Source organism: Acinonyx jubatus, chromosome D2 (genome assembly GCF_027475565.1).
Source record: "Acinonyx jubatus isolate Ajub_Pintada_27869175 chromosome D2, VMU_Ajub_asm_v1.0, whole genome shotgun sequence".
NCBI classification, from domain to species: Eukaryota; Metazoa; Chordata; class Mammalia; order Carnivora; family Felidae; genus Acinonyx; species Acinonyx jubatus.
The window spans coordinates 68,840,954-68,868,002 of record NC_069393.1 but is presented as its reverse complement, the minus strand read 5'-3'; the positions used below and the strand labels follow the sequence as shown (position 1 = coordinate 68,868,002).

Sequence of the window (27,049 nt, the reverse complement as noted above, 5' to 3'; positions counted from 1 at the left end):
GCACAGGGACGTCTATCTCTGCCAAAGGAAAGCCAACTAGGCAAATCGGTAGCTATAAAACCGTGCTTGCTGAGGCCAACTCTGAGCCGTACCGGATGCATAGACATCGGAGGAAGCCATATTAGAAGAATGACAGGTGCCACGTGGGTCCCATTGGTCATTGCAGGATAACTCAGCTACCGCTCCACCACACACTCCAACCTCACACCATTCAGTAAAACCAGTTGCCACATTGGCAATTATTATCTGCCACCAACACGAATTTCTTGTGTCTTTCCGAGGGTAGAGATTGGAGGACGGATCACACCCACAGTCTCTACTTTCAAGGCCCTCGCTCCCCACCTGGGGAAGCATCCCTTAATTTCTCTATGACTCAGTTTCCTCATTTGGGACATGAGGGCAGTAGTAACAGGTACCTCATGGGGTTGCTATTACCATTAAGGGGGTTGTGCTGGGTAAAGTTCAAAATGCTTGATATCGTTTCAGGATGTAGTGAATGCTCTACAAGCATTTGTTAAATGACCCGCCCTCCGGGACTGTCTACGGTAGGGGCTTCAAATATTACTATCCAAAGCTGCACCAAGGGCCCTATTAATTAGTATAACGGAGGTTAAAAAAAATAAATTCTGTGGGTGAAATGAGCGACATTTAAGATAGCAGGTAGACCGAATGACCGAGCAGGCTTCGTGACCTGGCATACACAAAGTAAAAGAATCTGGTGAAGCCGGCTGCCCAACCCTACACAGAAAACTTCTAGGTCTAGATATCCTTTTGGTCTTGCCTCTGATTCCTGGTCCAACCCAAAGGCCGGCTGGCCCACAATTGCAAAGTGACTCTTCCCTGCAAAGTGGTGTCAGAGTGCCTGCAAAAGCAGAGTTGCGACTCATAAGGACCCACACGTGGGTGATTTTATGCCTCTTTGTTACATGTGGCAGAACCGCTTTCATGATAACGCCACCAGGTAGCCGGTTGGGAGGGGAAGCCACGTAGCTCCCATCCCCCTCTAGTTAGCAGAAATTCCTTTTGTTTCCCCCAAAGCCTGACAGCTGTGGGATGGACAGCTTGGCTTAGATCAGTTCACCGCACAGAAAGTGTTTAGAACAGCTCCTGCCGCGTAGCACAGACCTCAGATGTTAAGCCATCACTACTGCCCTGTGACACAGAAACTGGCCAAGTGTTAGATCGCGTGGAACAGACGACAGGAGCGGTAGAATTTGAGAAGAGGAAGCCTGGACCCTGTGGCCAGAAGCTAAATGGGGTCCAGCTCTAGCGCCCTCTGGCGTCAACGTGGTCCCTCCGGGCAAATCAGCAACTTTTCCGGAGCTTCAGTTTTTTTCCACCGTAGAATGTAGTTCATTCTGCCAATTTTGCCAACGTGGTGACGGAGGGCTGGAATGCTTCATAATCACAATGACCTCCCAGATATGAGACCCGGTTCTTCCCTCACCCCCGCTCATCTCCCCTCTTCCCGGAACTGTAGAGTATTGATCTGGGTGCTGTCACTGTGCCTTGCACCCCACAGCCACTTCTGCAACTGTACCGTCCGAGCTTATCAGTTGGCCTGGAGACAGGTGATTTTTGTCTCGAAGAACCTCCTTTGGCCAGAGTCCACTTTCTCTCCTCTGACCTGCCGGGGTCTGGGGCGTGTGCTTCTCCCGCGTCCAAGCTCCCCGCAGCCCCTCCCCCAGCCCCAGGCAGGGGGGAGGTGCAAAGGAGGCAGGTGAGGTGTCTGTCTGAGTGTTTGCCTTCCAGATGTCTTTCTTGTCTGCCCTCTCAGCCGCTGTGGCAGCAGCGCCGCCACAGTGTGGCCCGTGTCCCCAGCATCGCCACCTGGACCTTCGCGGTAACCTCCGGCTTCTAAGCCCTGCCCTGAAACCCCACCTCGCCCGTGCCAGACAAGCCGTCTCCTAAAATGTCAATCTGGTTGTGTCACTGATCTGCTTAAAACTCATCAGAGGTGCCTCGTTGCCTACAGGACAAAGTCCAGATTGATTAGCTTGACATAGAAGCTCTGGCCCCTGGACCCTTTACGTGCCCCTCCCCGGCTTTGTTCCCACCTCTCCTGACCTCCATCCTCAACACTCACCCAAAGCTCCAGTCACATGCCTGCCTGATGCCTTCATTTACCTCCACTTCTGGTTCCCCGGGCCAGAAACATCTTCTCCCACCTCTGGCTTTTGGAGAACTCCATCCTTTTCTCTTTCAAGACTCAGCTCGAATTCTTGGTGACATTTTTCTCCCTCTAGAAGTTGGAGTCTTCTCTCTACCCTGAAGACTCCTGTGGCATTGTGTGCATTTACGACCTTAATACCTTGCTGTGTCACACCTGGTGGACACACTTTGGGGCTGAGACTTTGATTCTCTTATCTCTGGGCATTCAGCACATGGCGCACAATACGTGCTCACTAATTGCCGAATGAAATGGATGTCTATGTGTCACCTTGGGAGTGTGGGAGATCGCAGGCATCGCAGAAGGGGGGAAGGAAGGAGAAGAGGGATGAGGGCAGGCCTAGACACAAGCAGTGGCGCCCTCTGGAGACGATAGGCCCCCAAATCTAGTCTGAGCCTACTCAGATGTTATCCTTGACCTCTATCCTTGCAGCCAAGGAGATAGAAGCGGCCCTAGCCGCAAATACATAAGGGAGCATTTGTCAGGGAGCTCACGGGAATTGCTTCTTTCAGAAACAGGCGCCCTTCCCTGTCAAGACTCGTGTTCCTGCCATTTCTGGCTTCAGCTGACCCCTCCCACGGGCTCCCATGAAGACCTTTGCTGTGAGCCTATCTTGTGCATTGGTGTCCACACGTAGGAGTGTTGGAGTTAGGGGCGTTCAGGGTTTGGATCAGAGAAATGCACATATTGTAAGGCAAGATTATTAATGTACTTTATAGAACATTCTAATGGTTCTTTTTACATTTTTTTTATTAAAAAAATTTTTTTTCCTTCCCCTCCCCCATGGTCTTCTGTTAAGTTTCTCAGGATCCACATGAGAGTGAAAACATATGGTATCTGTCTTTCTCTGTATGGCTTATTTCACTTAGCATGACATTCTCCAGTTCCATCTACGTTGCTACAAAAGGCCGTATTTCATTCTTTCTCATTGCCACGTAGTATTCCATTGCGTATATGAACCACAGCTTCTTTATCCATTCATCAGTTGATGGACATTTGCGCTCTTTCCATCATTTGGCTATTGTTGAAAGTGCTGCTGTAAACATTGGGGTACAAGTGCCCCTATGCATCAGCACTCCTGTATCCCTTGGGGAAATTCCTAGCAGTGCTATTGCTGGGGCGTAGGGTAGATCTATTTTTAATTTTTTGAGGAACCTCCACACTGTTTTCCAGAGCGGCTGCACCAGTTTGCATTCCCTCCAACAGTGCAAGAGGGTTCCCGTTTCTCCACATCCTCGCCAGCATCTATAGTCGCCTGATTTGTTCATTTTAGCCACTCTGACTGGCGTGAGGTGGTTAAAAAAAAAAAAAAAAAAAAAGAGGTTGGGGGGGGAGCCAAAACATAAGAGACTCTTAAAAACTGAGAACAAACTGAGGGTTGATGGGGGGGTGGGAGGGAGGGGAGGGTGGGTGATGGGTATTGAGGAGGGCACCTGTTGGGATGAGCACTGGGTGCTGTATGGAAACCAGTCTGACAATAAATTTCATATTAAAAAAAAAAAGCTCTAATGAGAGATATGAGAACAGTCTTCCAAAAAAATTTTTTTTAATGTTTATTTATTTTTGAGAGAGAGAGAGAGACAGAGCATGAGTGGAGGGAGGGGCAGAGAGAGAGGGAGACACAGAATCCAAAGCAGGCTCCAGGCTGCGAGCTGTCGGCACAGAGCCTGATGCGGGGCTCGAACTCACGAACTGCGAGATCATGACCTGAGCTGAAGTCAGATGCCCAACCGACTGAGCCATCCAGGTACCCCTACAACATCTTAATGGTTCTTTTATGAGGCTGGCACTCTTCATTTGACTCCTCCCCTTGCGTATGTGTACCCAAGGAAATCACAATAAAACCGTTATACATCTGAATGCATTTCTAGAAAAAAAAAAATCTGTATTTTCTTAAAGCCAAGCACATTTTGTGATTGGATTTGGGACTTTGTGATCGCATTGAGGCCAGCAGACCGCAGAGGTCTTCAGATCCCTTTCTAGATAGACTTTCTTCCAGCCTTTCTCATGAAATCGGTTCTTTGAGATGTTCTTCCCAGAGGTATCTTTCTGACCTCTACACCGGAGATGGCACCCGTCCCAGGGGACACACACAGAGAGCCGTCAGAAGTTTCCAAGATTTTAAAGAATCACAGATTCACCAGTGGTATTTGGATCGACTAGTCAATTCCTTGGTTTCCATGGAGGTACAATTCCTTGCTTTCGCTCTCACAGTGCTGGAACTGGCCCGTACTGTTCGTGACGGCAATATCTCCTCTCCTAGTCTACGTTTGGTAGCTTGAAATCCACCACGTGGCAATATTTATATTACAGAAATTGGCAAATGCTGCAGCGTGGGGCTCCCCACCCCGGAGATCCAGCTGTTAAGTGCTCACCTACACACAACTGTACCCGATGGAGAAGAGAGACAGAGAGATCGAGTGACTTGCTCAATGTTGCACAGCTCGGTAGCTTAGAAGTGATTGAACAGGACTTTTAACTAATTTCTTTATTTCTCCATGGTTATTTATTTTTGAGGGGGAGAAAGAGAGTGAGGGCACGCGATGGGGGAGGGCCAGAGAGAGAGAGGATCCCGAGCGGGCTTAACGCTTGACAGCAGAAAGCCTGATGCAGGGCTTGAACCCACGGATTGCGAGATCACGACCTGAGCCAAAGTCAGACGTCTAACCGACTGAGCCACCCAGGCGCCCCTCAAACAGGACTTTTTAGAAGATGTAAAACTTGAACTGGGTTTCTAAGGGAATGTGAATAGAATAGAATAGAATAGAATAGAATAGAATAGAATAGAACAGAATAGAATAACGGCCCCCAAAGATACCCAACCCCAAATTCCCTGGAACCTGGAACCCATTAATATGGCAAAAGGGACTTTGCAGATGTGAGTAAGGGCATGGACCTTGAAATTGAAAGATGATCTCGGGTTATCTGGATGGGCCCAATTTCTTAAAGAAATGAGTCCTTAAAAGCAGAGAACTTCCTCTGGCTGGGTCAAAGGAGGAGACAGAAGAAAAAGAAGGAGAGATTCCAAGTGTGAGAGAGACCAGACTTTGAGCATGAGGGGAGAGGGCCCTGTGCCAAGAATGTGGGTGGCCTTTAGCAGCTGAGAAATGACTGGGAGACGGTAATCAGCCTGCCATCCATCCAACTACTGATCAGAAATGTAACCAGAATGTGGACCAAGGCGGTCAGGCCCTAGAGCCCTTGCTCACCAAGACAAGTGCCTTCCAGCCTCCCTGTAATCAGCTGCCCCTGACCCACCAGGCCCCTCGGGCTGATCCAGCCCACGCTGGGCCCTCGCAAGGGACTCTTCCCCCTACAAGCTCCAAGGAGGGAAGCGTGGCCTCAAAATGCTGTAGCAGTTCAAAGTTTCATGGACACCACTAGCCGGAGAAAGGTTCTTTGGCTTTGATGGGAGGCAAGATCCCATCCACGCAGTTCCGGGAGATGGCTTTGCTCTGAACAGATAACTCAGTATAAAGGACAGGAAAAAGTAGAGGGGTGGAGGGAAGGGAGAGGAAGAGAGAGGGGGCGGGGTGAGAAGAGAGAGTCAGGATTTCACAGAGCCCAGCCCCAACCAGACACTCTCTGATGACCAGGGGAAAGGCTTTGAAAGTGGAAGGGCTGGGCCTCAAACCCAGTCCCTGAAAAGTGGGGGTGGATCTCTGCAGAAATCACATGGGGACCCCTGCTGTGGAGCCAGGGAGACCGGGAAAGAGTTCAGGTGATAAAAAAAAAAAAAAAATGTTAATAGAGGACTGAAATGCATGTGGCTGTAATTCCAGTCTTCGGGTTCCCGGTCTGAAATCCCGAGAAGAATGCCATCACTCTGCTGTTTCTCTCCCCGGCCGGACTCCACTCCCCAGGGTGACGACACTCTCGGCCTCTGCACCTTTTGCCGTTTGTGATGTTAAACGTGGCCAAGCAGGCACTTTGGTTTCAACGGCTTTTCTGTTAAACACGTTCCTTTCTCCCAGATCCCTGAACCACTTGGTGGCCACAGATGATACCATCCGGAAAGAAGATGGACCCCTTTCCCCAAGAAAGATGGGGTGTCCATGACTCTACCTAGGACAGAGGAACCCCCATGTTTTCAGCCCATTCTCCAGAAAGGACATGTTAAAGCACAAAAATGGAATCATGTCTCTTTCCTGCTAAAATCTTTGAGTGCCTTTCTACTGTACTTAGACTAATATCCAAATTCCTTACTTGGTCAACCAGGCCTGAGAAGTCTGGCCCTTGCCTTCTGGCAACCTCACTTTGGACCATTCTCCTCCTTGCTTGCCAAGCTGCAGCTGAAGAGCCTCCTCTCAGTGCCTTAAAGACACCCTGTTCCCCATCACTGCCACAGGGCCTTTGCACATTCACTTTCCTTTTTTTGAGCCTTCCTTCAGGCCTCTCTTTGCACGCCTGGCTCCTTTGTCTTCTGTGGTCTCAGTTTTAAATGCCTGGTGGCATTTCTTTTCCGAGAAGGGAAGGTCTATTGTTTTCTATCTTGACATCCTTTAGGGAATTTCCACAATATGTAGTTCATTTATTTGTTGGCTGTCCCTTTCAAAGGCCACTCAAGCCCTTTCTCAGAGTTCAGGGACCTTTTCTGTCCTGTACATGCCTGTGTTCTCAGCGTCCAAGCACAGGCTTGTTGTTCAGTGAATATCTGATGAATCCATGAGCGGCTGAAGAAGGACAGGAAGCAGGAACAGAGGTGGGAACCTCTGCAAGAGGAGTGGTCATTGTTCCTGGGGGTAAATGTTTCTGAGGGTGACTATTCCTGGGGGTGACTGTTCCTGGGGGTGACTGTTCCTGGGAGTGACTGTTCCTGGGAGTTACTGTTCCTGGGGGTAAATCTTTCCGAGTGTGACTATTCCTGGGGGTGACTGCTCCTGGAGTGAGTAAGAAAAACCCAGGAGCTGACCGGTGGAGAGGGAAGATTGTGGGGGGTAGGGGGCCCTGCAGGCAAGAAGCAACAGCCTGTGCTGATTTGCTTCTAGGGTTTTCTGCTTCCAGTCTTTCTCTTGGCCTTTGACTGCCCTCTGGCAGATGTGCACGTGGGCAAAATCACGGTGAACCTTGATCCTTTCACTTTGTCTGGACCAGGGCTGGGGACGCCAGCTCTTCATCTATTTCATTCTCTCCTTTTTGCTTATCTATGGGACAGCAACGAAACTGTGTGTGCTTAATTCTACCCATCCAAGGTTTTTCAACTATTTTGAGATTGTGTAGATGACTCCACGGTAACAGAAATGACGTAACGCAGGAAAGAAAGACACGACAGTCCACACATCCGTAAACGTGTGTGTATGTAAATAGCATATATCTTAAAGTCACACAGATGCATACATTATGCAGACAGAGGTGACCAACAGAGGAAGTCAGTCCGTGCTTTAGTTCTATTAGGAAGAAGGGAGAATGAGAGGTGGGTGAGCTTGAGAGACCTAAATCCTCATCTACCCAAGTAGATGGCTGAGAGACAAAGGGCGCCACCGACAAAGCAAGAAGTGTAGTAGAAGCAGAATATTTGGAGACGTGGAGGAAATCACCAGAAGAAATAAAAATAGAGGCATTTTAAAAATTAAGAAGGTGCCTCTGGGCTTGACAGAAGAGGGTTGTTTTTCGTTAAACACCACTGAATGCTATTATTTTCAAAAAATCATGAGTGCATATGACTTTGATATAATTTAAAAAAATTTTAGTGTGCATTTCAGCGGTGTTGATAAATGCTTTAAAATATTTTATATTTCTGGGGCGCCTGGGTGGCTCAGTCGGTTGAGCGTCCGACTTCAGCTCAGGTCATGATCTCGCGGTTTGTGAGTTCGAGCCCCGCGTCGGGCTCTGTGCCGACAGCTCAGAGCCTGGAGCTTGCTTCGGATTCTGTGTCTCGCTCTCTCTCTGCCCCTCCCCTGCTCACGCTCTGTCTCTCCCTGTCTCAAAAATAAATAAGACATTTAAAATAATTTTAAAAATAAAATATTTTATATTTCCTAAAATATTTCTTCATTTTATTCCCCCCCCCCCAAAGGTGAAGACAGTTAAAATTGCATCAGGGAAAAGGAATGTGAGGGGTGCCACAGAGGACCTGGGAAACAAGGTAAGACTGTGTAACTCTCCATCATTGCACCTCTCTCCAGATTCCCCAGGCAAGCTGCATGGACCGATGCATCTTCTAGCAGGTTCTCCCCATCCTGCCCATACGCTGTGCTCCCGGGAACATCTCAGGTCCTGGAAAGGCGTGCAGACCCAACCCCCTTCCTCACCATGGGACTGTGGGTGGAGAAAGATAGTTAGAAGCCCAAGTGACCCTGAACTGAGTCAGTAAGCACTTGGAAACTGACATGCCCCCCTGAGGTTCCCACGTCCTTTTCCGGGGGGGGGGTGTCCCTCCTTGTGTTCTCAGAGCCTGGAGGAATGAGGACAGGGAGCTGGCAGCTTCTTGGGGGTCAGCTTCCCCATGTGGCCTTTGAAGTGGTGCATCCAGTTGTCACTTTCCTGCGGACCCACCAAGACCTGCAGACCTCACCCCCCTTTCCTGGTGTCCCTGCTGGGCTCCTGGGTTGGTCTGAAATCTCCTGGCATTCTTCACAGCCTTCGACAGAAGCACACAGAAAAACTGCCATTTTTGTTTCAGCCAGGAGCCATCTCACGCCCTTCTATTACTCTCTTCCTCTTCTTTCTTGATGTTTAACACAACTGGGCCAGCCACTCCCATGGCCCTTGAAGGCCCTCTCCCTGCCAGCTCCACTCTGCAGGGTCTTGCTTTGTGCTGGGTTTGTCACATCCCCGCCCCTGACAGCTGGGGCTTGCGGGGTCCTACCTGCAGATGCTGTAGTTAGTCTTCGTAGGTATGACTACAAGCTCATGTGACTTATTTTAAGTCCCCAACACCTCCAAAGGAGCCCAGTCCTCTTGGAGGCTCTCAGCTCTCTTGGATGACCCACCAACTCCAGGTAGGCCATACTGATTGTGTTGGGACGCACCTTCAGACCCCATGTCCCATTAGCCTCTCTGATGGCCATCTTCAGCCTTCAAGCCTAGACTTGGCCTCCTTTGGATCCAACGCCTACCTCTGCCGAACAAGGCTGCGGTCTTAGACTTGGAAACCAGGTCTGTCACCAGAAAGGGGTTGGCTTTCTCGTGTGCGTATTAAGGTCCTTTGCAAGTGGACTGGGAGCAAAGCTGGCCTGTCCTGCCGCGCAGTCTTTGAAGAGCCCAACACTTGTGCTGTCAGTGGTGTGAAAACAGGCAGTTGGTGATCCCCAGGCTGAGAAGGAAAGATGGGTTGGTGGTTTGACACATCACGTGAGCATCATCCATGCGGCCACTGCTTCTGTGCCCCTCCGTGTCCTGCTTCCCTGGGCTGTCCCAAGGAAACTCTCACCCTCTATTTGTCCTCCGTGGGCTGTCTTTCTGTCCTTTGGCTGCAGGGAAGGACACAATCCTCGTTTCCACAAACAGCTCAATGCAGGGGCTTTGCGGAGGGGCTTTCTCTTATCTGGGCTCTCCTTTCTCAGAACGATGCTCAGGGCTGCTTTCAATTTGGGGATTAAGCCAACCAAAGTACCGAATCCACTTCTCTGCATGGAGAATGCTCTCCAGTCTGTTGTTTATCTGTCTTCCTCCCAACACCCTCCCTGCTTCGCCCTAATCTTTGGAGCTTAAAAAGGCTTACAATGCTTCTTAGGCACGGAATAGTTCTTATAAGGCAACTATTGACGAGCCAGACAGAAATGACTTCAAAACTTACTGTGCGAACTTTCCTCCGTGACCGCATTGCTGGACGTCAAGTGAAAGGGGGAAGAAGAGGGTCCTCTTGTTGTCCTATATTATCAGCTGTTTCCCTCCCTCAGGAGGGCTGGCCATCAGGATGTTCAAATGTGGAAACTTGAACCTGCCCGATGCAGCCCCCTTCTTTCTCCCTTTACCCACTCAGCTACAATGGTAACGACTGGCATGACAGACTCACCCCGGCACAGACCAAACTCTGGGCACTCTGACCATACCCCGAGGGGAGAAGCTGTTCCTTTCCCATCACCCAACGCTTCTCATTCCATCAGTTACAGCAAATGGCATGAATAGTCTCCCCTTGTCTGGCGGTTCACTTTTCTGCGGTTTGTCACCTGTGGTCAACGCCGGTCCAGCAGGGAAGGATCCTCCTCCTGACGGATCATTAGAAGGTCGAGAGTAGCCTCCCGCTACGTCGCGGTGCCTGGGCCATTCACTTCGCGGCGTCTCATCCTGTAGGCACTTTATCATCTCACATCATCGTGAGAAGAAGGGTGAGGACAGGTGACACGGTATTTCGAGAGAGGAAGAGAGGAGACCACGCTCACATAACGTCTATTACAGCATACTGCTATAATTCTATTTTATTACCAATGGCGTTCATCACTTACTGTGCCTAGTTTATGATAAATTTCATCATAGGTATGTATGTATGTATGTATGTATGTATTCTCTGTGGCTCAGGCATCCACTGGGGGCCTTGGACCCTATCCCCTATGAACAAGGGGGCTGCTGTATTAGAATAGAATCATAACATTCAAGTTGCCCCCTTGCTGTTTGCAAACTGCTTTGATATGCATTGTTTCACTTTCTGCTGACCACAACACAAAGAAGTAAGTGCCGTGATCCCCCCTTGCCAGATGAAGAGACCGAGGCTCAGAGCCGGGAAACGACTTACCCGAAGATCTCAGTTCCTGAGGTGTGCAGTTAAAGTGGAGCCCAAGGTTTTGAGTCGCAGCCCTCCCTTGGCCCACTCCCGGTCCAGCTGCTGCCTGAAGTGATCAGCGAAGCCACAAGCTGAGTGACCTTGTGGAAGGCAGGAGCCCTTTTGCAGTGTTAGGAAAAGGGAGCCCCATGACTCCATCCCAACTCAAATCGATTGGAGACTCCACACAAGAGGACGGGAAAGAGAAGGACCCTGAAGAAGGTATCTCTGAGTGGAAATGAACCCGCAAAGAACAATTTACCTTCGTGACTTAGGGAATGAGAATCCAGCGACCTTAAAACCTACCACCCAGGGTATGTTAGAGCTGACCCTGAACATGAGAAGCAGGGTGGGAGTTAAGGGCAGAGCCAGATGACTGAGAGAATGCTGAGTATCCTTGAGGGAAGTAGAGGCTAGGAGTCTCTCCCCTCACTCTGTATCTTTAGACAGGCTGGGCCAAAAGAGGAAAGACAACTTATGAAACGCTAACTTGCCTTAGCAGCCCCCATCAGTGCTGATTGCAGAGGGAAACTAGAGGCCCAAGTTTTGAGGTTAGAAATCTTGGCTGCTGACATTCAACTTTCGGATCTACTACTCACATTGTGGAAAAAGCAGTAAATGCCTGACGCTTTCTTTAAAATGTTTGTGTTTCCTCCTGGTGCAGAAGAACAAAACAGGCATGACGTGAAAAGGAGGAACGTAGTACTAAGAAGGGAGCCTAAGATGCACGAATGGAAATCTGTGCATATTTGTGCTGAGTTCTGGGAGGAGCGAGGCCCCCGGCTGTCTTGTCTAAATCATCCGAGGAGCACACGATATCTACTCGGGGACTCCTGGAATACCCAGTGGTGTCCTAATGAAATAATAATGGGGAATATCCTCTTCCCCGGCATTTCTACAGGGAGGACTTACCATTACCCCAGACAGGGATTAGGCCTAATAAATTACACTTCAGGATGTAGGATGCACACAAAACGTCAGGGCTGCGTACACATACGGATGGCCCCGAGCACAGAAGATTCATCATCCCGAGGTTAGACACACAGCAGGCGCCAAGGAGCAGGAAGTGTCCTGGAATGTGTCCCAATTAGGTGGTTCTTGGAGCGGAGAAGGAAATACCAACAGTGGTGCTGAGATGTTTGCTATGGGGGCGTCCGGGGCTCCAGGGACTTGGATATGGCGTCTGTGAGCCCCTGTCATCCTCCTAAGAGCACACTGCCTGTGCTGGGGTCTGCACCTACCTTCCTCAGCCTTGGCACCGTTGACAGTTTAGGTCAGAGACTTCTTTGCCCGTGGGGAGGGAGGCTGTCCTGTGCACCTGGGGATGGTTAACGTTATCACCGGTCTCTACCCGCTAGATGCCAGCAGCACACGGCTCCCCACCATGCACCATTGGTGATGACCGCACATGTCCCTGGACTTTGCCAGATGTCCCTAGGGTGGGGCAAAATCGTCCTCGGTTGAGAACCACTGGTCTCTACCAGGGAAGACCAAGAATGATTTCGTTTCTGTTAGCCTACCACGGGCCCCAGTGGCTTCTGGTCTCATTCACAGTCTACCAAGCACCCCAGGCTCCTTCACGGTCCACTGGTTCGGCCTCACCTGACCTTGCTTCCCCTTGCCGGCCCCACGCCAGCCTCTCGAGCAGCTTGCTCTTCTCTATGTGCCGCCAGCATGCCCCTTGTTGGGGTCAGGATGCCTGCTGGTCACTCTGCCTGGGGTGCCCTTCGAACCACTCCCGCCCGAGTCTCCGTGTGGTTCCTTTCCTCATTTTTTCAGGTCTCCACTCAAATGTCACGTGGAGACACCTTCCCCCCAACTATTCAGCTTGAAGAGTACTCAACTTCCGTCATGCTCTCTTATTCCTTATTTATACTTATCCTTCTTCTTATCCTATGGGGACTTATTCTCCCCATGGCTCTATTCACTGTTGGCCATTCTGTATCTGTTGCCCATCATCCTCCCCAGAACACACGCCCCTTGAGGACAGGAACGTTGTCTTCTAGGTCACTTACCATAGTCCCAGCTTCTCCAGAAGGACCTGGCCATCACCGGTGCTCAGAAACCTGCTGCTTACATTGGGACAGAGGCAGTGCCCGTACTGGTTATCGGTGTGAATTACTCAGGGCCCACATAAGGTTAAAGAGGACTGTGAGTGACGATTAGTGAATTCTCGCCTGGTGTCTTTTCTTATAGGTGTGGGGTGGGGATAAAATAGAAATCAAAAGTAACCAAGCTAAATAAGTGTACCGGGTGCCCACCTGGGCCTGACATTGTATGGCGCTCAGCGCTTGGCTTGGGGTCAGACCGATCTAGGTTCGGACCTGTGCCGTGGGTTCTGGTAAAAAAAAAAAAAAAAAAAAAAAAGTCAGACATTGGCTGTTGGATCCTGGGCAAAGTGTTTAACTCTTCAAGCCTCAGTTTCCTCATCTAGACAATGGGGATAACAGCAGTCCCTTCCTTGCAGGGATCTGGAGAGAAGAACATGATATGAGGTCTGCAAAATGCTTGGCATGTCCTTAATGTGGTGAATGGCTGCTCTTAGTTGTATATGAACACGGGTCTGGTCCTCAAGAGACTTACAGTCTCACTGGAGATGGGGGAATCAGGTGGAAACCCTTCATTCCCAAGAGAGGCTGAAGGCCTCAGAGGAGGGGAGGAGGTTCTGGGTGGCACGGAGGGTTCACCGCAGACACGGGACAGAAGCCCGGAGTGCCCTCGGTTCATGGTCGTCTCAACCCACACTGGACTTGACTCACAAAACTCTTTCCCACTGTTGTCTCATTTGATTCCCACAACACAGTAGAGTAGATATTCTTTCCCGCACCACGAGGAGAGAGAGGCACAAGATGCTGATGGACATGAGGAATGGTGAGGAGGTGACAGCCGTGACTCTAATCCAGATCTTCGGACGCTAACGTCGCTCCAAATGTCTGAGAATCGGAGAGTGGTAAAAAACGCGCCTAACGCTATTACACAAATAGCTACCATTCGTTGTGGGCTGTGGTGCGCCAGGTGCTACGCGGAGGGCCCTGCCGGCTTTGTCACATGCGACATTCTGCTGTCCCTCCAGGCGGAGGCGCCCAGGTGCCCCCTGTCCGCTCTCGTCCTGTGGCCAGGGCTGTTCGGTTGGGCTGGGGGGTGGTGGGAACAGGGGAGGGGGGAAAGGATGGCTTTGCACCTTCGACCTGGGCCAGTCCCACCAGGTGCATCTGCAACAGAACCTCCTGAGGATGAGCAGAGGGGCAGGGGCGGGGGTGGGGGGGGGGGTGGCCTGGCGGGGCTCGAGCTCAGAACCGGCGGGCAGCTTGCTTCGTGGGGAGGCCGAGGGACCTCCGCTGTCGCTTCCCTCCCCCCAAGGCCCACGTGGGGGTCCCCTCACCACTCTCTGTCTTCCCCGTCGTGCCAACAGGGAAGGACCTCTCGGATGTCTGGACTTCTGGATATTCGGGGCTGCTCCCTGAGGTCTGCTCCCCCTCCCCAGACAGCAGGCTTCTGGGCGACTCTGTCGGTTTGGCTCTGCGTCCCTACCTTGCAGCGAGACTCCTGGACGGAGGAAGTGCTCCGTGAGGAGAACCCGTGTTGAACGAATGAGTGGATCGTGAACTGAGCGGGCTGCAGTCGTCCGTGCCACGGCTTTCCTGTGTCTGAGTTGGACTCTGTGTGGACCCAAGGATAGGACGGCATGAAGTCGCTGTGGACTGACTCTCCGAGGGCCCTGTGATCGGAGGTACATTTGCACACGTCTGTCCTCTACCATTTCTGCCCGAGGTTTGCCCTAAGGCCCTAGCATCCCCCACCACGCCTTCGTGGCCGTGGCCGCGGGAGGATGTCCTAAGAGTACGTTTCGCCGGGCGTCCCCCAGCCGGGAATGAACCCCTTAGCTCCTTCCCCTGAAGCTGGGATCATGGGAGCATCTCCTGCTTTCTGTTGCTCCGCTCCCGCCCTCGCCCTTTTCAGCAGCGTCGTTAGAGCGGACGCAGAGGCGGGGACAGCGGTCGGGCCCCTGGGTGACGCTTCCGACCGGGACAGCTGCTCAGTTAGGTCCCGGGGCCGTGTCTCCAGCACCTCCGGTGCCCGGAGGGGGAGGATGGCGCAGCAGGGAACTTTTTACCTCTCCTATTAAACACTGTTTTGGGATGAGAAGAACCTGTGAGTAAATATAGGAATTAAAGAAATTCTCGCAGTGTCCTATTTATCCCCAGGAAAGGAACAAGGAGATAAAAGAACAGGGGCCCTTAGAAGAATCCAGCAGCTTCCTGAGGGTGACTCATCCCCGGGAACATCTGACAAAAAGGCTCTTTATCTGGGCTCCTGGCACCAGGCAGAACATTCCACTGAGGTGGGCTCGGGCCTGGGTAAACAGCCTTTGCCGCAAAGTCTTTCCTCAGGCCAGGCTTCATGCTGTGGCCCTTCCCGGCCCTCAGGTGTGGACCCCAGCCCTGGGACACAGCGGTAGCACAGTGGTCACAGTACAGGCTCTGTAAGTCAGACTTCCAGGGTTCAAACCTTTCGTCTGCCACTTAGTGTAGATGTTCGTTTGCTAACATACCCGGGCCTCAGTGATCTATGTGTAAAATTCCCTCACGGGTCATGGTGAAGAGGGAATGAGTTGGTGCACACTTAAAACAGTTCCTGGCCCTCAGTAATTACTCAGCAAATGTTAGGTACTGCTATTATGGTCCGAGTTTAATCCTCAACAAATTGTCTTTCTGGCCCAAACTTCCACCTATGAACCAGAACCTTCCAGAACCTTCTAGATTGTTAATTCGTTGCTGGCCATCGGTGGTAGGAACTCTCCAAAGTCTCCCTCAAGGACACGCCGGGGGTCAAGTAGGGGCCCCGTTTCTGCTCACTGGCCTTGGCTCAAGGTCATCTCCTTTGGGTTGGTAGGGCATCCTCACTGATGAGTCAAGGGGGCTTTAGCACACGTCCATGTGATTACCTTTGGAACTCCTGTGTCATGGAAACACTGGTGGAAAGGGGGAAGGACACAGGATTGCAGACAGCGGAGGCCTCTAGCCCCAACCTGGGCCACAAGCCCACAAGCCCACAAGCCCACGAAAGGTGGCCAGTAGGCTGTTCATCTCCCGGAGAATTCCGGAAGCCTCTTCCACTTTGTCTCTTACTGGGTGATGTGACGGACCTACACAAAAGAAATGTGCTTGGCCGGTGCATTATCAGTGTAGGGTTTCTCTGTCTCCCTCAGAGGACTTCCCAGGATTCCTATCAGGCATGAAAAGATGCACTGGTTGTTTAAAATCTGTTCCTAAAAAAAAGACGATAAGATAAAAGGACAGCTCTCAAACATTCAATGCTTATTACTTGTCGAGTCCTGGACTAAACCTTTATATACATCATTTCATTTGATTACTACCACAGCTTTGTGAACTAGGTACTCTATTAGCTCCATTTTATGAAGGAGGGAACCAAGGTTCAGAGAGGTTAAGTATCTTGTCCAAGGTCACACAGCTAGGAAGTGTGGAGCTGAGGTCCAAATCCAGGTCTGTTTGACCTTTGAGATCAAGTGACTTTATCACGCATTAGGAAATGGAGTTTCCTAATAAAGGAATTGTCTCTCTGACCTCTCTTCTGATTGCTTGGGTATTTCAGTTAAATATACACTTTCTTTCTTAGCAGTAGGGACATTAGGGGTCCTGAGCATGAGACTTACTGTTCCCTATTACCAAAAAACATTTTTTCCCTACTAATTTAGGTGATATTGTGAAAAGGACACTTGACCCAGATATGCAGTATCTTTTGGAAAACCGGATTGCAGCGAATGCCTCTTAATTAAGCCATGACCTTCACCCAGTTCATCTTTTTCCTGAATGCACACTCTCTTTTCCTACCCAAACTGCTTTGAGTAAAAGAGAGCCTGGTCCTGTAAAGCATTAACCTTTTCCTCTCTTCCTCTCTAATATCTGCAGCTCCAGCCCTGGTTCCAACCTCCCCTTTCCAGCTGCCCACAGGAAATCGCCGCTGGATGTCCCAAAGGCACCTCCAATGCCTGAAACAAAGCACATCCTCTTCTCTGGGCCCCAGCCCCCCTTCCTGCTGGAGGTGCCATTATTCTCCCAGCCTGTAGAGCTCAGGGCCAGGAAAGCAGCTTTGATGGCACAACTTCCTTCTATTCCTAATGTGCCCGGAGTCATCAAGCTCACCACAGCTTCCCGTCCAGCATGCCTGGCCTTTATCTCCCTCCGCACCTTGTCCTGAGTTCCAGCCCTCCTCACCCCTCCTCGGGGCTCAGGCCCCTTTATGGACCATCTGGCACTAGCAGCCAGACAGATCTTGCCCCCCAAATAACACCTGCCCAACGACCTTCAGTGATTCCCTTTGCCCGCTGCTACAAGTCAGCCCAGAGCCAAGGGGCCCCATAAAGCAGCCTCTCTCTAACTTACTTCCTTTTCCTGGAAGAGCCGCCTTCTCACTCACATTTCAGCTTACCTCACTCCCTCTGGCTAAGGTGTCCGCCCCCTTCCTCTCTACATCTTTAACTACCTATCCATGTGTCAAGACCTGAAAAGGTTAACTAGATTGTATGCCATTTTCCCACTCTGCTTAATTGTTGTAACTGCCCGGAGCTCTATACTGAGAAATCTGAGATTATAGACTTGCTCTGTGTGAAAAAGGGCTATGATGGATTAGTCATGTCTGCCGTGTCATAGGAGGGATGTCTTCCGTGGGCTTATGAGGGAGAAGTCATTGATTAGTGATGTTGCCCGTGGGTGTGGGAGGGAGACGTGATTGATTAGTGATGTCTGCCGCAGGTGGAGGAGGGAGAAATTGAAACAAGTTGACTCTGGCTAGAGCCAACTGATAGCCTACCCCTTGCAAGTAGCCTGAAAACGAGGTAGCCCTGTGGGTCATCTTGCCCACGATGCACTATCATGTTAATAAATATCATATTGCAGTGAGCTCTAAGAAGAAGAAAACTGGGATCTGCCTTTAGGAAGGTCATGATTAGGAACGTGTTTATCCCGTTCTTTATTACGCCCCACCCTGTTCTCTATCCGCACTGGACAATTAAAAACCTTACTTATAACCAAAACGGCTAACACTTAGGGGAATCACTCCGCGCCGGGCCCCATACTGAGGTTTTGACACACGTCATCTCGCTTAGTGACCGTGACTCCGCGAAGGAGGAGCTCTTACTGGGTCCATTTTGCAGATGAGGAAACATTCAGAGTGATGAAGTAACTTGTTCAAGGTCACCTAGGCAGTAAGTGGTGGGACCGGGATATACATGCGAGGCTGCCCGATTCCACAGCGTGGCTGTTAGGCTGGCAGACAATTTTATGATTCTCTATTAGTATACAGCGTCACATGGTGTCATCCTGCACTTCCTGCAAAGGTGTCGCAAATAGACTGTTAGGTGTCTGAGGGCAGGTATCTACCACATACTTTGTCATATCCTTCCCTTCCACACCCACGCACCCAACAGTCTTAAGCCAGAGCTGATGGACCCTTGGAGTCTCTTAGATGCTCATTTGGAGGCCGGTCAGACCCTGCTGGTTATCTCTCTGTCATGACTGTAACACATTTTCAAGGCGCTGGAGGGAGGGTCACAGGTACATCCAGGAAATTTGGGACTGGATCAGAGTGACTCGGGGACCCTAAAAAAACTCCAGGAGGCAAAAATACCTCCCTCTCCCCAGCCTCAAAAAAACCCCTGGCTTTTCCAGATGCAGCAGTAACTTTTGGCCACAAGAGGGAAGTAAAGACAAGGCTACCAGGGCCGAATCTCCCAGCCTCCACCCAGGTCTCAGAAGCAAGCGGAGGCCTTGGCTGTGGTTGTTTCTTTTTTTAAGGCCACTACCATCAACCTGCAGATGAGATGTGCCACAACAGGCTGGCCTTTCTCCGTAAGTTCTATGTTAAATGGGCTGTTATTCATGAATGTATTGGCTCCGCCTGCATTTATTGAGCACCTACTGTATCCCAAGCACTGTGCTGCTACTGAGGATGATGGATGAGGAAACTGACAACTCCAGTCTGTGTTCTCAGAGGAAGCACTCACCATGTTCCTGGAAGGGTCCAGGCTGGCCTCTCAGAGGGGGTGCCATTGGAGCTGGGTCTTGGAGAAGGTCTGGGAGTTCACCAGATAGAGGAGGCTGGCTAGAGGACATCCCAGGCAAAGGAAACAGGAGGATGGCAGCTGCAGAAGTCATTGGAGTGGGAGCACAGTTTTCTACTGTTGCCAGGGGCTGGATTTGATGACTATCTGCAGGTAAAGATTCCCGAAATTCTCCTGTCTTTTTGGTCAGGTTTATAGCCCCCCACAAGAGTGGAGCTAAGGCTGTGGTTGGAGAGTAATGGTGGGAACCCGTGTTTTCTGGAAAGTTCCTGTGATTATATCCTTCCTGAGCATATTCGTGGGAGTCTCCCAGCAAAGTTCCCAGCAAGATCTTCCCCCGGAGCCAGCCCAAAGGGCCACGCAAGGCTGGATGGGAACTTGGATGGTGCTTCTACCCCACCCCTCTTGCATCAGGCCGGAGGTGGGCTGAGGGCTCAGATCTTATCTCTGGAAAACAGGCTGCTGTCAGTCCCCTAGCAGCTGGATTTCCAGTCCCTTTCCCTTGGGCTCTTTTTTCAAAATGGCCCGTATCCCTTTGCTCCTGTTTTAGGCCTTGTCTGGATTCTGTGGCAAACCACAGCTTCCTTGGCAGTTGATCTGAGCCTCTGGGCATAAGGCAGGGCCGGGAGAACACCAGGTCATGGAGGGCAGCCCTGAGCTTGAATCCAGGCCATGTCCACATCTTGGCTACGTGAGCTCAGGCTTGATACTCAACCTCTCTGGGCTTCTATTTCTTCATCTGTGGAATGGGCATCGGAGGCCCTTCCTCCCAGGCTTATCAGAGGCAAGCATGACCGGGTCCAGCATGACTGGGTATTGGGGAGTAGTGACTGGGCATGTCCGGATGTCAGGAGCACCTGGGCAAGGGCCACAGCCAAACCTGCCCAGGGAGCCCACTTGAGTAGTTGAGTGTCCTCCTTTCCCTAGCACGAGAAACCTCAGTGAGAAAACAGCACCCAGGAACTGTTGGGGGAGACTGCCACTGTTGTCTCCTCTGGCACTGTCCCTTAACCAAGGAAGCTGGGAGCCAAGCGAGCCTGAAGTGGATGAAGGAGGAGCTGACCCCAGGGGATGCTGGGGAGGGGAGGTCATTGCCTGTGTAAGCCCAGTTCATCCCAGAGCTGCTCATTTTCAAGGGGAGCCCCAGAGTAGGCAGGACTAGGTGGGACAAAGGGTCGCATCACCTGCAGTGTCGGGCTGCACCCAAGGCCAGAAGAGGGGACTCTGACCCAAATCCCCATCATCAACATCACCATCACCACCATCATCACCATCACCGGCATCACCAGAGCAATACTACTACTAATAAAATAGTAACTAATTTACCGAGTGCCTGCCACACTCCAGGCATTTGCCCTTACAAGAACTCCTCACAGCAGTATTTCCAGTAGGTGTCGCCATTATTCACATTTCACAGATGAAGATAACTGAGGCCGCGGGTCTAAGGAGTCCTTCTCTTTCCACTCCCTCAGCTCTTGGGAGGAATTTCTCCCAGGGCAAGAACGTGGGCCAAGTCCCTTCGGAAATAGAGAAGAAGAAAAGTCACTCTTAAAGTCCTCAGGGAAGATTTCTTTCTTTCTCTCTCTCTCTCTTTTCAGAGAGCGTGTCAGACTCCCACCTGTTCTTTGAAAGTAAGAACATTAGCTGGGTCAGCAGGGGAGCCAAGCACACAGCAGAATTCTACACTCAGCCAGAACTTTTCTATCTGCCACAGTGGGACCCACTGTTCTGTTCCATCCCCAACTCTTGATGGCTGGCTCTCTGAATAAAGAGCCAGGCCCTTTCACCCTCTTGAAAGACATTCACAATCTGCCTGGAGAGGCAGAAGTCAGTTTGCTGTCTCCAAACCCTCCTAATTGTGATTTATGCAGAACTCGTTGGTTGTCCATCAGCCGGTGGAACAGTGTCACCGGCAGGGATGGGGGCGGCCACTCCCCCAGCCCATCACATGCTTCGTCATGGCTTTGGCCTCTCCAGCTTGGACCCCTTGCTTTCCCTTGGCCAGAAGTAGGGAGGGGGAAGAGGGCAGAAATCATCAAGGATGGTTCTGCCTTTGAGAAGGGGACTGGCTTAGACCCTGCTCAGAGAGACACCCACCCTCACTCACTCACACAGTTGAGAGGACCCGGCTCATAGTCTGGCCATCGGCTCTTTGCTGGTAGAGTTGGCCTGGGCCTCGCCCACAAACACTTCATTGTTGTGTGTACCTGTGTGCACCTCACCCTCAGGAAAATGCCTGCTCGCTCTGCCAGCACCTTTGATTTCTTTCCCCCCAAAACCAACTCTGGCTCATGGTTATTACATATTGAGCCAACGTCCTTGTGTGTGGATGGACAGAGACCCTTCCCTGCGGCCCTGGAAACACTGACTGCTCAAGAGACATGGAATGTTCTAGAGCCACATGGAATGTTCTAGAACTCCCAAGCCATGGTAGGGGAGTCCTTGGATATCTTATTTTTGTAAAAATCATTTAAATAAAGGCAGGGGGGTGCCAAGTCACCCTGCGGTTGAGAAACCCAATGGGGCACTAGAAACTCAGTCCCCTCAGTCAGCCTTGAGCTCAGGAAGGAGGCCCAGCCAGAACCAGCTGAACTCAAATGCTAAAAAGACTGAGCACTGACCCAAAAGACATGGAGTTAATTGACAAATGTTTAAAATTAGAAGACAATGGGGCGTCTCGGTGGCTGGGTCGGTGAAGCGTCTGACTTCGGCTTGGGTCATGATCCCATGGTTCATGGGTTCAAGCGCCACATCAGGCTCTCTGCTGTCAGCACAGAGCCTGCTTTGGATCCTCTGTCCCCCTCACTCGCTTCCCCTTCCCCACTTGCACTCTCTGTGTCTCTCTCAGAATAAATAAATAAACTTTAAAAAAATAAAAAGAAAATAAAATTAGAAGAGAATGAGGTACAGACAACGAACATGTTTCACCTCAGCTTCCTTATCTGTTACATGGGCATTGTAGAACAGATCCAAATCTCCTTTCTGTCCTTCTGAAATCCAAAAAGCTCCGAAAACACAAAGCTTTTCCCTTTTCCTCAAATGTTTAGCACTAAAACTCATTTAGTGGCGACGTCTGACCAGAATTCGTGTGAAGCAATTTAAAACTTTGGTTTATCCCACCAAATGTGAAAACACAAATGTGTTTGATCAAGGGGTGCCCACGCAGACCTACAGAGGGGTGTTATGTATTACACGGTCTATGCCCGTATTTTTTTCTTTACTAAAATCTGGGGAGAAAGTCTTAATTGTTAAACACATCAGGCCCCATGCATTTTGGGATAAGAGCCTGAGGACCCACCATACAAAAGATGATTCTGAAAATCCAATGAGATAACACATGGAAAGCACTTAGCACACGATTCGGCACCTGGTAAGTAAACCCCCACCCAGGCCCCGCCCCCAAGTGGCACTGTGGCCAGGTTGGGGCCTCAGAGAGAAAAGACAGCTGGGCATTCTTTGGAAGAGGGCTCTTTCCCCTGAGGTAACAAAAGGGACTTCCCATAACACCAGAGAAGCGCCAGGATCTCCCCATGCACCCCCATATTTCTCCCAGTGAGTCAAAGTGTCCACCCCGATGCCTCCCAGTTTTTCCATTGAGATAAGTCCATTTCCAGAAAGAACCGTTGTATTATACACAGCTTTCTCCCCCAGCTGCTTTAAGTTGCAATACTCCCTGTTGGTTATGAAGTCGAAAAATACATTCACATCTGTCCTTGATCTGGTAAGTCAAGAACATAAAAACTCAGCAACACAAAGGCATTCTTCCGCGCCCCTTCCAAAGGGGCGGTTTCCATCAACTGCGCAGGAGAGTAAGAGCTGCTTTACATATGTTTTTGATGCTGAAACTATAACATTTGACTTTTTTTCCCCTGCTCCAAAGTGTTAACCAAATAAATAAGAGTTAGATGGTGTTTGTGTAAACTTAGATACATGACCTAAGATTCTTGTTTCCCTTCTGACTTCAGCATAAGACTTAGCTACTTAATCCTTACACTTTAAAGCGTGTGTTCTATTTATTTATTTTTATCAAATCCATTTCTGCAGTGACTAACTTCTTCCTTGGCAAACATACAAGCAAGGAGGTTGTTTTGTATTTCCACGAGGTGGAACAAACCCCCACATTAAAGCCCGTGGCTCTCTTGGGGTTGGGCAACTGTGCTTCCTTATCTAGTCGAGGTGGGTTCATCTCTGTGCTCTTGACCTTGATTGCCTGACCTCCGGCCACCGGCCACGAGGAGGACCAGGTGTAGGATGACCAGTCGACTCCACCTGCCTGAGACTAAAGGGTTTCCCAGGCATAGCACTTTCAGTTTGGAAACTGGGAAAGTCCTTGGCAAACTGGGACCAAATGGGGACCCCAGCACGGGTGAGAGAATGGGGTGTCTCAGAATAACGTGTTCCAGCTACTGGATTAGAATGCACGGACAATTGTCTGACAGTTGCCATAAATTCTGAAGAGGTTCACTTACCACATGGTCACACAACCAAGGAAAGGGAGGAGAAGGAGGTGACTGAGTACTAGCTACTGAGTACTCCCCACTTTGGTGGGGGGGCGTTGTGGGCTGTATAGGAATGGGAAGCCCAGCCTCACTTACAGGTACCAGCCACCAGGGACCATGGGATGGGACACATCTCTGGAGAGCTTGGTGAGGACCCAGGGGTGGCAGAGGGGGAGATGCCCATAGGTCTGCGTCTCCCACAATGCCAGGATGGGGCAGAAGCCCCCCACCACACACAGACAATTACAACAGTGAACACTTAGTCCCAGGGAGGAGGGCTGAAGAAGAGGAAACTCCAGAATGAATCGAGATCACATTCTGAAAAGACAAGACCAAATATTTATTCCAAAGAGTTCATCTTAGATTATTTTAAACAGCAAGCAACTGAGATATTAGCCATGTCAAGTTTGAGGTTTTTATTTGTCTGTGGTGAGGGTGCAGGATCAGACTGACATATACAAGGGAAACGTATACACTTAAATTATCCTGGCTGAGGAGACACCTGAGTCTTAGAGTCTTAGAGTACAAGTGTAGACACGCCCCCCCCCCCCCCCCCCAACACACAGTGGTTTTATAATGATGACAACTTCCATTGCTTTTAGGATAAGGTCCAATTCAGTCTCTCAAGACCCCGGATGACCTGGCTTCTGCTTTACTCCTTTTGCATCTGGTACCATTGCCTCTTCTCCCCCTTCATGCCCAGCACACTGGCCTGTTTTCCATTCCCCATTCTCAGATTTCCTCCTGTCTCAGGGCCTTTGCACATCTCCTAGTCATTCCTCCTGAATAATTCTCTTACGCCTCCTGGATCATTCCTATTTTCTCCTCTTTATCTCCCATTAGATATCCTTTCTTTGGGGATACAATTCATGACCCCTGAGATTAGGTCACAAGCCTCTATCGTTCCTGGAATCAGTGGTAATTAGTTGTTTGTGGTTGACTTTTTACTCTGACTCAATTACCAGACTGTGAATTCCATGAAGGCAGAAACCAAGTCTATTTTTATTAGTGGTTTATTCTTAACTGGTAGGCAGTGGTGAGCACACCTTATATCTGTGGGAGGGAGGGAAGAAGGAAGGAAGGAAGGTGGAAGGAAGGAAGGGAGGAAGGAAGGAAGGAAGGGTGGGAGAGAGGAAGGGAAGAAGGCAGGGAAAAGCAGGAGGAAAAAAAGTGAAAAGGAAGGAGCCAAGGGAGGGAAGGATGTGTCCAAATAGTTGACTAGCACACTCCATGGTGCATTTTGGTATTGTGTAGTCCCAGAAAAGAGAGTTTCTGTTCATTCTAAGGATTGTAATTTCCTTAGGACCAAGGACCTTGACTTATTCTGAATTTTGTCTCTACCAAACTCTCTAGTATATAACACAAAATATTTTTGATGAAATAGATGCATTTGGGGCTGACAAAGTATTGCCTGGAAGACAGCACAGCTCAACTGGCCACTGAGAGACAGTTCTTTGGATGCTTTCGTGGCCTATCGCCATTCCAAGTTAACCAGAGCCTCTAACAGCGTGTTTATTCATCTGGTGGCCATCTATTTCCAAACGAGGTCAAGTCAGCCTAGGCCTAATCAATGCTCTCCAAGTCCCAGGTTCTCAGGTTGCGATTAATAGCTAATGTAAAGAGAGAAGCTTCGAAAAGGTCAGTTCTGAGTTGGGTAGGAGAGGACTGCCCTTGTTCTAAACAAGTACCAAAAGGGATAGAGCGGCAGCTTCCACTTCTGAGCGTAGCTTTTAGAAGCCTAAGGGAGGTGGCAAGGAGATGCCTGGGAAACTACTAGTAACAACAACTTGGGACAAACACCATTGTCTCCCTAGAGAATTCTGTCCTCCATGACCTTCCCTGGGAGTAGGAATATTGTCCTTGAGCAGCTGTTATTTTGGACCAACCTTCATTACTTCATGTACTAGAATCTTGCTCCCCTGCTGCACTGTGAACTCCCAGAGGTCCGAAGCCAGTTTTAAGCATTTCGGCATCCCCACTGCCTAGCCCAGTGTCGGCGCTTACAAAGTTCAAGACGGACATCGGTGAAAACAGCAGAGCAGAGAACTCCAAAAGCTTATCCCTCCACAAAAGCAATAAGTACCTGGCAAAAAACTCAGAATCAACTCTTTTGGAATTCTGGAAACTAACCCAAAGCATATAGCAACAGGGGAGACACTTAATAAAAATTTGGAACCCCCCTCTCAAAAAAAAAAACAAAAACCAACAAAAACAATGAAACCTCAGTAAGAGAGCTGTGTGGCGTGTCTAACTGACCCTGGCCCCAGCCCCTACTCCCCAACTCAGCAGTGTCCTTGAAGGCAATGGTCCCTATCACCAGTATAGGCACCAGCACCTTGAGGGAGAAAAATAGATCTTTTTCTCAAAGAATTGTGGTTGGTTGTTTTGACCCGTTCGGTGGCCCCTGGAACCTTTCAAAGGGCCCGCCTTCACCTTGCTTAACTCAGAACTCTCCCAGTGCAGACACGGCTGTCCACCGGGCGTTTGTCAAGAACATTTAAAGACCAATGTATCAGTCCCTGCGGCCTGGGCAGTGGATAACAGTCGGCACAAACAACAGTAGACCAGCCAAAAACTTGGGGAGGAAAGGCTGGGGAATGAGATGCTTTGGAAAATAAGGGCTCTGAAATGCTCTGACATGTTCTTGGGGATCTTGAAAGGCAATGCACGCCCAGGGCTGTCTGCACGCTCAGGGGAGAGCTGAGGAGGCCCTACGCTCCCACTGCTGGCTGACATTCAGGTGCTGCCCAAGAGACAAGTAAAGGTTCAAGCGGACTCATCAGCTGCTTGGCTGAGCCTGGAGGATGTGCCCCCCATGTACACAGAAAACCCACCTGCTGGCATGGGGTTCTTTGTTATTGTCATTGTTGCAGACATCTAAAGAAGCCTGAATCCAATCTCTACCTGATCCCCAGACAAATGGAAGAGAGTCTTAAGTGATCACAAATGACAAAGAATACAGGCTTTACAAAGTTAGCTCAGAAAAATCATGAAAGAAACCACAACTATAACATTTTGCATCGATACACCCCAGGAAGGATAAAATCTAATTTCTAGAATTGGTACGTTATAACATTCAAAATGTCCGGTTTTCAACAACAACAACAACAACAACAAAACTGTGGAGAATGCACAGAGACAAAAGAGTGTGGTCCACGCACAGGAAAAGAAGTGATTCGTAGAAACTATTCCTGAGAATTCCGAGATGTTAGACATACTAGACCAAGACTTCCTATCCACGATTTTAAACATGCTCAAAGAGATCAAAGGAGCCGTGTACAAAAAACCAAAGGAAACCATGAAAATGATGTATATGACAATTAGAAACATATATACACACAACGGCCAATCTCCCGAGATGTATGAAGCTAAAACTGGCACAATGGAAGGTGAAAATCGTTGAACGATAATAGTTGGACACTTTAATAACTTGAATTGAAAAATAGAGAAACTAGACAGAAGAAGGGCAAGGAAATAGAACTTTGTGAACCAACTAGACTAAACAGGCATCAGTAGAACATTCCCCCTGCAACCGGAAATACTCATGCTTCTCAAGCGCACACGGAATATTCTCCAAGGTAGGCTCTATGTTAAACCAC

At 49.8% G+C, this 27,049-nt stretch overlaps 1 long non-coding RNA gene across 1 annotated transcript; it reads right to left on the bottom strand.

Annotated features, from left to right (window-relative positions):
* Positions 1–17,857: 17,857 nt before the first annotated feature.
* Positions 17,858–21,314, bottom strand: LOC113600127 (uncharacterized). Its single transcript, XR_003421081.2, has 4 exons — positions 21,063–21,314; positions 20,278–20,468; positions 18,895–19,098; positions 17,858–18,220 (listed from the first exon to the last, which is right to left on the bottom strand). It is a non-coding gene; the product is annotated as an uncharacterized LOC113600127 (long non-coding RNA).
* Between the last annotated feature and the right edge of the window lie 5,735 nt (positions 21,315–27,049).